Source organism: Microtus oregoni, unplaced genomic scaffold (genome assembly GCF_018167655.1).
Source record: "Microtus oregoni isolate MIOR12 unplaced genomic scaffold, Mior012 000044F_ref0000062, whole genome shotgun sequence".
In the NCBI taxonomy this organism is placed as follows: Eukaryota; Metazoa; Chordata; class Mammalia; order Rodentia; family Cricetidae; genus Microtus; species Microtus oregoni.
The window spans coordinates 4,497,238-4,510,974 of NW_024543218.1; the positions used below are offsets into that span (position 1 = coordinate 4,497,238).

The window sequence follows — 13,737 nt, forward strand, 5'->3', positions numbered from 1 at the left end:
CCTGATTATTTTGGAAATTGCTTCTTTTACCCAAGATTCAGCATTATAGTCAAATGTCTCAACATTCATTGTATGCAGAATCCATTCATCTATATGTGCTGATCTAGACCTTAAAGGCCCAATTATCTTTTTGCATTCTAAGTTTGTGTTTTCAAAAGGAAGAGATTCAAGCATTATTCATCTATCTTCTGGGTCTGTTACTCTTATTTGTACAGCCTTACTTAATCTTTGTAAAAACTCAGTAAGGGTTCTCTCTGTCTTTGTGTAACCCTGGTATATGATTCAATTCTTTTTCTTGTTTGTTTGTTTTATAAAATGTAGTTTTATTTTATGTTACTCTGCTGTTACATAGGGCATAACATTTCACAAGGCTTTTTTGGGACTATAGTCAATGATTAGCAAACACAATATTGTGGGTCCGACCCTCTAAAGAATAATCACTGGACAAACTGGACACCCTCTCACATGTGCACAGATCTGCAGGGGAAAGTACTGACATTTAGACTTGGACTTGTGTACTTTATTTCCCCTGTCTAGTGAATTAAGAAAGGACAAGCATTTTAATTTGCCCAAAGCAATGCTTGTATTCTGGCAGCAATATGCTACTTCTATTACAAGGTAAAGTAAATACCAGAGCTATGAAGGCAGGAGGTGTAAGTGAATTTTTATTGGGAAGGAAGTTGTCAACTCAAACAGCAGCAAATGAAGAATGCATAAATGAAACTCCCTATTGTCACAGACAGACGTAACCTCCAGAATATGTGACATAGGAGACATTTCAATCTGTGACCCCCCCAAGACTGGATGCATTAAGAGCTTCCCCATTCAACCCAACACTTCTGGATTCCTACTAAAAAGGAATATACAGTAAGAGTATGGAAAAGTCGCTTCTGAAAAGATTACCCCAAAGAAGGGTCAGAGGGGAATGTAGAAATTGGGGAGTTATTATTACAATTACTTTAAATTGTAATGCACTACATTTCCATATCTTCACAGTAATACAAAACACAGCCACTTGCAGAACTGGTTCAGATTACTTAAATACCCAATGTACTGTCAGTCCTCTATACAAGTGTCTGCAGTTATTCGTGTTTATATGAAATGAAGCTATTGATACTTTTCTACAGCAGTAACTGCACACCAGGAAGGCCAAGACAACACAAATCAGGGGATAGAGTTTTCCAAAAACTACAGTGTGAAAATACTATAAACAGTTGATCCCATACACATGAATAGGCTTCCTTGCTAGAGGAAATTACAGTGAAATAAGGAATGGAGATGTAAAAAGGTTTTCTTGAGGGGACGAAGGATAGCACCCTGGATGCCTTTTGTTTTCAGCCCCCTCCGCTGTATCACATTCTTCTCCTGAACGTCCGATGTCCATAATGTTAAGTTGTCTCTAAGCAACTGCATGATGAGGGTGCTGTCTTTGTAGGAGTCTTCATTCAGTGTGTCAAGCTCTGCGATGGCCTCATCAAAAGCCATTATAGCCAGTGTGCAGGCAAACTCTGGATTATTAAGTATCTTATAGTAAAATACAGAAAAGTTAAGGGCCAGACCCAGGGGGATTGGATGTGTAGGCTGCATTTCTTTCTTGTTTATATCAAATGCCTCTTGGTAGGCTCCTTGGGAATTATCTATTGTTTGTTTTGGATCATCGCCACATGCTACTTCAGCAAGATACCAGAAATAATCTCCCTTCATTTTCAGATAGAAGACCTTACTCTCTGGATTAGTTGCATTGGATATTAAATACTTATCCAACAATTCCAGGACCTTGGTGATGATGGACCTCAGCTCCAACTCCACTTTCTCTGGATAGTCCTTGATCAGCTGCAATTTCTTGTCAGAGGTGTCAGTCTTCTGCTCGATGCTCAAAATGACCCTACAGCCTGACCAGCGGCGGCCCCTGACCACGTTCTTGTAGGCCACCCACAGCAGGTTGTGCTCCTCATTGGACAGCTCTATGCCCTGCTCCATCATGGCTTTATGCAAGTGGCTATGTCATTGTAGTGCTCGGCCTGCTCGGCCAGTTTGGCCTTCTGGATCAGCTCAGTCTTCTCCATGGTGAAGTGAGGGTGAGAACCGAGTCGAATCAGGAGTCCACCTTCTAGTCTCTGTGGCGGCGACATGAGTCTATGATTCAATTCTTTTACTAGTTCTTGAACCCTGTCCCAAACATTCAAGGCTAATTTGTGGCACAGGGACATGATTTCTTCATGGTAAACAGCTTGGACCTGTGGCATAAGGGTCTTTGCCAAGAATTTGATCTTAGGAAACCTCAGGACCTTATGCTTTTCCCTGTTCCATAGTTTTTGATTCTTCCTTGAAATAAATTCCAAGCATCAAGGAAGGTCCACCATCCAGGACTATGGAAATTAACTGAAAAAAGTCATGGGGGGTTGCCCTAACATTAGAAGCCCAATTCTTTATCATCTCCTTAACAAATGTGGAATGAAAGCCATAAGTTATGACAGCTTGCTTAATTTCTTTTAGATCATTCATTCCTATAGGTGTCTATCTACCGTCTTTGGCTCTTTTTGAGCCTTTAGAAGCTGATGCTTTGTCAGAGTAAATTACAGAGTAGGAAGTTAAAACCCTGGGTAAGCCAGTTCTGACAGCCACAGGCAATGTTGCATCCTGTCCTTGTGCCTTTTCCTCTGTTCATCAACTCCAATAATTTCTTCAATCATTTCAGATCTTTTTATTATTGTCTTTTGTAAAGCCTGAATCTCATGGCCTGTGTATATTTCTAGTGATTTCATTGAGGCATCAGTTCTTTGGTCCTCATTCCTCACCTGTGATTCCAAGGTTTGAATGTTTTCCTTTAAAGATAGCATCTCCTCCGTGGACTCTACTTGAATATTGTGTTGATTGCCACCCTGGAGATACATTCTTTCTGTTAATTTTTCATAACTTCTTGATAACTTTTGAATGTCAAATTCAACAGTATGAATTCTTTCAGATAACTTCCTAGTACCCTTAGATATGGAGACAATTCTGTTTGTCATAGTATTAACTTGTTCAGATAACCTCTGATTTTCGATGATATTAATCCTGTCAACTAGATGTTCATTATTAGTTCATAAAGACTGTATCATTCCTAAGAGTGCCATATTCTTCCTTAATGATAAAATATGGAGAAGAAAACTGAAACCTAGTAACCAATAAATTGAGGCATCCCCATAGTCATATAAGCCTTGCATAATATAATCCATAGTATTAGCAAAAAAGTACTAAATGTTGAGTTGGTAATGAAATCTGCCATATTACCTGTTATCCAGTAGATGGTATGGTTGCAGAGTTGTGACTAGAAGCGATGCAACAATGACAGGAATGGTCCTGGACTATTTTAGTTTCTGCCTCAATACTTGTTAAAGACTGAGAAATATGCATTGTTTGACAAATTAAATCTAATTAATTCAACTCCATACATGGAGCAAGAAACCCAGATCCAGGGGCACAGAACAGAACCTGGAAGATGTACATGCTGCCACGAGACAAAAACATCCCCGGGGGTTGTAATGGTTGGTAAACCATGTGTCTACTTGTGCTCTGGCTCACTGCATGAGCATTGCCATCTCTGCTGTGATGGGGCTTGGCAGTCCATGTGGGAGGCATGGTGTTTAAATCCACGTGGGTGCCAAGTGTCGTGGTAAACCCACCAGGTGAAGCAGTGAATGGATACTTAAAAGAAATCCCACACTAGCTCAGAACTGAAGGAGAGATTAGGGGTAAACTCACAAATCAGGATTCTCTGCTTGAAAGATGGATGGAGATCGAATCCAAACAATCTGAAGGAGCAATCAGTGAACAGGAACAAGGGAAAGGAGAAAAGGGGATGGGTGCAGGTTCAGCGCCCACATATATAGTATGAGAGGCCATGCCCCAGAAGGCAGGTAATTACAAGCTAGAAATTTTCCTACAGCAGCCAACACTTTCAGAAGTGCAGGTATGCTGCAGTCTTTCTGATATGGACTCTTCGACCTGAAGTAGGGATTGTCTTTGCTGTTCTAATTTCCCAACACAGCTTAGCCTGAAACTTATTTTTCAGATTTAGTTATTTTTCAGAAATAGATAGCTAATCAATATAATTTTTCATTGCTTTATTCTTCTTTGTAAAACAGAAATTGACTAATATTACAAATAAGCAAATTTTCTATCAAGATCATTACAGTTAGTTCAAGTTATTTCATCTGTTCTCATTTATTTAACCAATCTTGTATCAGTTGTGCACATACAGAGTCCATTTCTAAGTGCTTGGGATACAATTGAATAAAAATAGACCACTTTAATATTCTAATATAGATATTAGTCAGTTTATGGAGATAAAAAATAAATGCATGATATGGGGAAGTAATTATACTAAGAATAAACACAGACCCTGGAAATCAGGCAAAACCAGAACATTATCTATTTAGAATAAAGTCTTCTGTGAAACTTGTTTGCAACAACTTGTCCTTTGAACAAAAATCCATGTAAAGTGAAAAGAAAATATCATACAGGTCAAGGAGATGCTTCTGACAGCATGAACGACAAGTAGAAATACTTTAGGGTTCATGTGCAACTGTGTAGTGTAGATAAAGTAGATGTCAATGTGTCTGAAGCAGAGAAATAGATAGAAAACATGGTAGGTAAGAGGGAATGAAAGTGGGAACAGAAAAACACATGAATGAAGACCTTATCCAGGCAAACCAGTCAAGTCAGATGATATTGGAAGGTCTTGCATGTGGAAATGGGAGTTCATTATATTTATATTTATTTACTTTATTATTTATTTAAAACAATAACCATATTCCAGTTTTGTGGAGCAGGAAGAACAGACTGATTAAAGGACTTCTAGAAGAATAAAAGAAAAGAGTGACCCTAGAAGTAAACCCCCACATCTCCAATTCAATGATTATGTACAAAAATCCTAAGAGCAAACATTGGTGACAGAATTGTCTTTACTCTAAGAGGCCTTACCCCACAGGTAGAAGAAAGATTATCATGTCTTATGTCTTACTGGTAGCAATCAATTTAAAATTCACCAAAGCCCTAAATATAAGACATGAGACTTTTAAGTTTCCAGAAGAAAACATGAAACATTTTGGTATATCAGAATTGGTAAGAGTATTTTTTTTAAGACATACTCTCAAATCATGGCAATTAAAAGCAAATGCAGACAAATGATATCTCATCAATCCCACAATCTTCTGCACAACAAAGGACACAATCAAAGCAATAAAGAGAAGTTCTTTATTCTAATAAATAAAATAAAAGAAAATATGTGCAAATTGAACTTGTGACAAGAAATTAATATTCAGATTATATAAGAAGTTCATACAACCCAACAGAAAAAAAAATCCCTGCAAAATTCATCTATGTCTAAATAGGTATTTGTCAGTGACACCCTATGAGCAATCATTGGGTACACAAATGCACATTATCTATCATCAGGGAAATTCAAATCAAAGCCACTGTAAAATCAGGAACTCCAGTCTTGTGGCTGGAACCAAACAGTGACTATAAGGATGCATGTTAGAAAAGAAAAATTAATGGTGGAAGCATCTACATTAATAATATTTTTAAAAATACATAGGAGATAATGATAGATTCCAGAATACAACTCACTCCGTCTGTTTTTTCCACAAATCAACAAAATCAAACCTCACAAGAAAGACACTTTCACCATCACTAATTCAGGCCGAGACTATCACAAACTGTTTGTTTCTTGCACATAGAGAAATAAAGACATTCAAACAGTGGGCACATGTTTGCAGTCAACCTGTGAGCAATTGGAGTGTGGAAAAAAGTCTGAGGAATCTTGAATACAGCAGGAGAGATTCACAGAACACACATATGAGATATAGACACAAATAATGTCACATTGTGAGCAACTGAATACTCAAGGGAGATGTAGAACTTAATGCTTCACAGCACTGGTTCCAAGAAAGGAGTTTGACAGTCACAACAAATTGCAACCTTGAAAACCCTGCTTCTTCAAAAAACTGGAGATGCAGAAGAGACAAAATAGAGTTTTATTTGACTTAGTTACAGAGAGAAGTAAGAAAAAACTGAGAGTGCAAATTAAGATGACTTTTGTCTTCATAAATCCTTCTTGAGAAATCTACTAGGTGCATTTTCTCCAGCTTAGATAGATAACAAGAGAAAGTTCATCAAAATGACAGTACAGACATTTAACTGTAGAACTAAGACTAAAACTAAGGGTCAGTACAGGGTTAAGAAATCCAATATGTTTTGTTGACAAAGTAGAAAAAATGCAAAGATGTAGAAAGAAGACAAGGTAGGTAAGATAGAAAATAAAAGATTACCACTGGCTGCTTACTTAATAGATAATGGGGGGACCTCAAGTATACTGATTAATTTAGTATTCCATAGAAGAAAGGTACACAAAAAAGGAAGTTATTGCAGGATAAAAGTATGGCTCAAGGTTTGCCTATCATGTACAAGGTAATAGGATTGATACCCAGCATTGGAAAAGAAAGAAAGGAAGAAGAAAGGAAGTGTAGAAGAAGCAGCGGACCACTCCCTACCACCTGGCTCCCTGCCACTGGCTAGCTTTACCCAAAATAATTGCACGAAACTGTATTCATTTAAACACTGCTTGACCCATTATCTCTAGCCTCTTACTGGCTAACTCTCACATCTTGATTAACCCATTTCTAATAATCTGTGTAGCACCACAAACTGGTGGCTTACTGGGAAAGATTCTAGCCTACATCTTTCTCGGGTCAGAGAAGCATGGCGTCTGCCTCATTGCCTTCTTCCTCCCAGCATTCTGTTCTGTCTACTCCACCCACCTATGTTCTGACCTATCAGGCCAAGCAGTTTCTTTATTAATTAACCAATGAAAGAAACACATAGATAGAAGACCCACCTACATCAAGGAAGGAAGGAAGGAAGGAAGGAAGGAAGGAAGGAAGGAAGGAAGGAAGGAGAAAACCAAATCAGGACCTATAAGCATAATAAGAGGTAATATGCAGATTAAAATACAAACTTCCTCAAACCATAAACAATCCTTTTATGAAAGTAATTTGAATTCACAAAAAGTAGAATCACAACACTACATGACACATATGGAACCTATAAATATGATTAAGATAAAAAATTGTTATCAGTAACATCCATATTGGTGAAAGGACTTAGGGTTTAGTGTGGCTATTTAAAAAGTTTCGAAATTTTCTTGTAACATGCTAGCCCATTCATTGACACATACTAACCTACATCCAACACAATAGCTAAACACCAAAAAGAGCATGAAGAGATATCAGAGGTGAAACTGATACTGTGGTGTGCTGCACTCATAACAGACAAAAAGAACTCAAACCAATAAATATTAAATGAGATAAAGACCCTCTATGACCCTGGAAGCTCCAGTTGGCTATGAAGAGAGTTCTGTCGATGGACACAAAAGCACAGGAAGTTTCTGTAAAGAGAAAAGAAACACACACACAAGGAACTGCAAACAAGTATAAAATAGAGGTTAATGTTATAGACAATGAAAATGCAGATTAAGTAAACCAAAATCCTGGGACCTAAAGAAGGTGATTAACAAGAGAACAAGTGATTAGGAAGATCTGTCAAGAAGAAAGGGGACAGAAATATGTTAAAGAGTAAATGACAAGTGGAAAATGATAATACCTATCACTCTATATATTTCTATATAAGATAATAATAACTTAAAGATATTAAGGAGGAACAATTCATCAAAAATAGTGTCAGTCATAATAGGAAATTTATAAAAACTCATATATAAAGAAGCATCCCTAAAAAGCAGCAGTGACGGATGGTTTTATTGTATCAATCTATAAACACCGGGGGCCAATAGTGCCAATGCTATATAAATAAAGAAAAAATGCATTTTTGTCTTACAAAGCATGTAATAGTCATAACTAAATTTGTTAAATTTATAAAAGAAAAGAAAACCATAGGTAACTATTGCCTGTGAATGTTCACACTAAAGACCCAATTCTCATACAAATGAAGACAGTCAACACTGTGAAAAGAGTACATTATAGAAAAATGAGATAATACTAGTCAATCCAAGGAATACTTCTAGGGAATGTACTAATTATTTGGCCATCTTATTTGATTGAGTTGGAAAATACTAAAAAGCCTATAATAAGACAAAATCTTTGTTCCCAATAAGCTTTTGAAAAAAAAATATATTCGTATTTTTCATAATTTGAATATATGTGCATATATATGCACACAACTCTCTGCACTTAATCTACCACAGCAGTGAGAACCTGAAATGCTATAAAAATTTAAATGCAAGTCCAAGAGAGAAAAATATTTGTAACTAATGCTTGACAAGGGACTTGGATCTGAAATATAAAGACCTTTTACTAACCAGTATTTAAAAGTCTGCAGGTCAATAAGTTAGAGAGCCTATATCTGAAAAGTCAAAGTGAACTCCACATGTACACATGTGCACTGCACACACATATACACACAAAAGTACAGTACAGTTCACATATTAACCAGTAAATTTGTCAGTTATTATCCACTTGTATGTGTTTAACTGATGTGGGAGGGTCTTCTGTTTTGAGGTGATTTTTCATTGGTTAATAAAAAAACTGCCTTGGCCCTTTGATAGGACAGAAAATTAGGTAGGCAGAGTAAACAGAACAGAATGCTGGGAAGAAGGGAAGTGAGGTGTGATGAGATGGAGCCAGCTGCCAGGTCAGACATGCAGAATCTTTCCCAGTAAGCCCCCACCTCATGGTGCTACACAGATTATTAGAAATGGGTTAATCAAGATTGGAGAGTTAGCCAGTAAAAGGCTAGAACTAATGGGCCAAGCAGTGTTTAAAATTTGTATGCTGATATTTCGAGTGATAAGCTAGCTGTGCGGGAGCCAGGTGGGATGAAAGGCAGGCCGGCTCACAGCTCCCACTACAAATGGCGCCCAGACGTGGATAACTGAATCCACAGAAAGCCTGAAAAAGCTTGGAAAATAATACAGTAAAGCCATGTTTTCTTGGTAGCAGAAATTTCTCGGGTCTGCTCTGCTTGCTAGAGGCAAGCAAGGCTCTCATCTAAGAGAGGCTTCCTGACTCAGCTTTCACTGTAAAATCCTGCAGCTCTTTTAAGAGGTCCTGCCACGAAACCCTTAAAGGGTGTCGGTGAAAAGCTGAACATATGCTTTTCAGTTTTCAGCAGTAGCAGGAAAAAAAGCTGCACTGATTTAAAATGCCTGCTTTCTGGGCTGTCCTGCCTGGGCAAACTCTGACTCTTTCAGGCAGGCAGTCCAACTGAGTGTGGTCTGTGAGCAGAATGCTGCAGCTTGCTAGCTGCCGGGACCTTGAAACGCCACAGAGTTGTGGCAATAAAAATGGCTCTAGCAAGACCTCTGCCATGATGCTGGAAAGCTAAGGAATGGGCTGGTTCCAGCCATCAAAGCTACAGCTTTAACCCTCTCCTAAAAGACTCATGTAGTCAGAAAGAGAGAGATATACAGTAAAGAGAGATTTGTGTGTTAAAAATATATGCTAGCTTGGGAGAGAAAAGAAAAAAAAGTTCTTTAAAAAAGAGGGAGAGTAGTTGGGTGAGGTGGTACACACCTTTAATCCCAACACTTGGGAGGTAGAGGTAGATTGACCACTGTGACCTCAAGGTGTGGCAGGACACACCTTTAATCCCAATGCCTGGGAGGCAGAGAAAGAAGGATCACTGTGAGTTCAAGGACAGTCTGGTCTACAGAGATATTCTAGGACAAAGATATACAGAGAACTTGTCTCAAAAAATAAAAGTAAAAATAAAAGAAATAGAGGTTACAATAAATCTGCACAAAGATGGAAAATACACAGAGAATCTTGATACTGTATGCTATTATGCTCTCTTTGAATTGTTTGAATGCTGAGGAAGGAGCAACAGCTGCTAAAAAGTATTTGTTTATAAATGCTGCTGAACTAATCCAAGGTAGATATTTTGAAAATACTTTGACTTTAAAATTTGGATTTAAGGACATGATGCTTTGGAAAGGAGTTTCTTCTTTTGTTTTCACAGAGGATGAGACCCTGTGGATTGCTTCTATCCCAATATGGTATGATAGACCACGCCCTCCTGAAAGGTTGCTGTGAACACCTTCAAAAATTTACTTTGCTCCCAATAGATCATCCCCACTGTCTCTGTGGGTGTGTGCACCCCTCTTGGTCCTGACTTCCTTGCTCATCTTCTCCCTCCTTCTGTTCCTCATTGGGACTTTAGGAGTTCAGTCCAGTGCTCCAGTGTGGGTCTCTGTCTCTATCTCCATCCATTGCCAGATGAAGGTTCTATGGTGATATGCAAAATATTCATCAGTATGGCTATAGGATTGGGAGCTCACCAAGGCCAGCTGGACTGTGACTGAAAAAGCAGGGGATAAAACCGGACTCTCTGAATATGGCGGACAATGAGGGCTGCTGAGAAGCCAAGGACAATGGCACTGGGTTTTGATCCTACTTCATGTTCTGGCTCTGTGGGAGCCTAGCCAGCTTGGATGTTCACCTTCCTAGACCAGGATGGAGGGGGGAGGACCTTGGACTTTCCACAGGGCAGGGAACCCTGACTGCTCTTCAGACTTGAGAGGGAGGGGGAGAGGAGTGGGGGGAGGGAGAGAGGAGTGGGGGGAGTGGGGGAGGAGTGGGAGGCTGGGAGGAGGTGGAAATTTTTTTCTCAATAAAAAAAAATGAACCTTCAACCTAAAGCAATAAAAAAAAATTACTTTCCTCAACTGCTGACTGAGATGAACCTAGCAGACAGGTTATATCATGAAAAAACTAATTAAGAGTGCCCCCATTCAGCATGAAGTAGTTTGGAGAGAAAAAACTGCGCCCATGTTCCCAAATATTGTTTATAAATGTTCTTTTACATTTAAAGGGGATATGATATAGATATGAATAATTTGCATTGGTATGTATTTTAAGGTCAATTTTGTTATATGTATATATATTTCTGATATTGATTAAGTACTATATATATATATTTCTGATATTGATTAATGAACTATATTTGATTGTATAGTTCATTTAAAAATGTAGTGTATATAGGTTGTTAATGGATAATCATCAATAAATCCGGACTAGCTGAACATAGCAGACAATGAGGAATACTGAGAACTCAAGAACAATCGCAGTGGGATTTTGATCCTACTGCACGTACTGGCTTTGGGGGAGCCTAGGCAGTTTGGATGCTCACCTTAGGAGACCTGGATAGAGGTGGGTGGTCCTTGGGCTTCCCACAGGTCAGGGAACCCTGATTGCTCTTCGAGCAGACAAGGGAGGGGGACTTGATCGGGGGAGGGGGAGGGAAATGGGAAGCGGTTGCGGGGAGGAGGCAGAAATCCTTAATAAATAAATAAAAATTAATAAATAAAAAAAGATTGTAGTCATGTTAGTTAGATTTTCTAGATATATAGAGATATATTTCAGTTAAGTAGGCATTTTTCATATCTTTCAGAGACTACAGAATATGACATTTAATGTTTTAATAATTTAGGGTTTTTCATTACAATGAGACACGTCTGCTCCTGGCAGCACCAATCTACTTGAAGAAGAAGATGGGCATCAAAGAGGCTCCTTATGGAGTTTGATAGCCATTTGGGCAAGAAATTGCTCTTGCCTGGAATGTTGCATAAACTGGACACAGAGAACCCACAGAGAGAGGACTGTTCAACTTGCCTAAAGGTGAGATGATTTTTTTGGGTTCCTGACTCATGAAAGAGTCGGCGAGACATTCTGCAGGACACAGCAGATAGTGACTGAACTGCCTTTGAAATTTCCTGATTCATGAAAATGTCTCTGGATACTATGGGCCTGTAGGCCAAAGATGGATGCCCCAATGGTACAGAGGATCTTTGGGTGACTGTCCAGGCAGCGAGATGTCTCTGTCATTTCTAGAGTTTGGAAGTTGCTTATTTCTTTTTTATGTAGGTAATATTATATCCTTCTGGAGTCTTTGATGGAGCTGAAGAATAGATAGATAGCTATAGGTGTTCGCCTTACTTATGATAAAAGATAAAATAGATATAAATATTGTAACTGTAATTCTTACTTGATAACTGTTTTGTTATATGTAATTTGCTATGTTAAAGTTAAAGTCTTCTATTTTTTGTTTAAACAGAAAAAGGGGAAATGATGTGGGAGGGTCTTTTGTTTTGCATTGATTTCATTGGTTAATAAAAAAACTGCTTGGCCTGATAGGTCAGAACATAGGTGGGTGGAGTAGACAAAACAGAAAGCTGGGAAGAAGGGAAGTGATGCACGAAGCAATGGAGCCAGCCCCCAGGTCAGACATGCTGAATCTTTCCCGGTAAGATATCACCTTGTGGTGCTCCACAGATTATTAGAAATGGGTTAAGCAAGATACGAGAGTTAGCCAACAAGAGGCTAGATATAATGGGCCAGGCAGTGTTTATATGAATACAGCTTGTGTGTCCTTCTTTCAGGTGTAAAGTTAACCACACGAAGCTGGGCAGGACGAAAAACAGACCTGCCTGCAGCTCACTACATTTAACAACAGTTACTCAGAAGCTTGGAATGTTTAAATGCATTTACTATGAAATTAAAAGCAGTAGCTTTATGCCAAGAGTCAATTTAAAAGCACTCATTGTAAACTTGTGCTTGCCATTTTTATTTCTCATTAGAAATTTAGATTATTTTTCAGGAGATACATTTGTAAGTGGAATTTTCTGTACAAGAACAATTCCAGAACTTCCTTTGTCTACCTTTTTATGAAATTATGGCATGAATTTTAAGTTTGGCTTCTTTCAGTGATTAGCTTTCCATAATCCACTAAAACATTCATTGTCACAATTCAAGTGAGCCCAGCAACTGCTTTAGTATAAATGAATAAGTTGTTTGTGATTGAATTTTTTTCTCAGACAGTCTATTTCTGGAAACTCTAATCAGTGTAAAGTCTGATCGGCACATGTCAACAGCAATGGCCAGAGTTATTAATTGTCCTTTCAAATGGCAGCAATGGAGTGTGGGGAAATGGCTCAGCAGTTAAAATAAAAGTATTGCTCTTACAGAAGACCTGAGTTTTGTCCCACACACCCATGTGGGACATCTCTATCTGCCTTTAACTCCAGCTCCAGGGGATCTGAATCCTCCCCTGGCCTCTGATGGAACTGTATTCACATGTACATATGTGCTGACACACACATAGACACATAATTAAAATAAATATTAAAAATGTGTTTCAAGATTAATTTGATTTTTAATTAATTATATATTTATGTGGAAGGATATGTGCATGCTGATGTCCATGGAGGCCAGAAATACTGAATTCCCTGGAACTAGAGTTGCAAATGGTTATGAGCCACTCATTGTGCACATGAGAAGCAGAACTCAAGTCTTCTAGCAGAGTACTACATGATCTTAAATTTTGAGCCATCTTTCCAGCCCCAGAATGGTAACAATGTTGAATGTCTTTACACATCAATGCAATTGACTTCAGATCTCTGACTTCAAATTGCTTCAACATAAAACGTTTGGAGGAAGGAAATGAAAGCAGGGATAAAATAATTATAAAATACAAAACTGCAATTTCAGAAGATGAAGGAAGCAATCTTGAGTATGTCTTGAAAGAAAGATAGATTAAGGCTGGTGACATTCTCCACAGGGTAGGTAGACTTCAAGTATATGTGAGAAGCTGTGTTCATGTAAAGATATGAATGTATGTTGGAGCCTAAGGAGGAATGATCCTAGAATTTTCATTTGGAATTGACCATCAGAATCAGTCTGATTT

General features: G+C 38.3%; 1 pseudogene; it reads right to left on the reverse strand.

Moving 5' to 3' along the window:
* Nucleotides 1-1,255: 1,255 nt before the first annotated feature.
* LOC121434691 lies at nt 1,256-2,066 on the reverse strand (annotated as a pseudogene).
* Nucleotides 2,067-13,737: the final 11,671 nt, after the last annotated feature.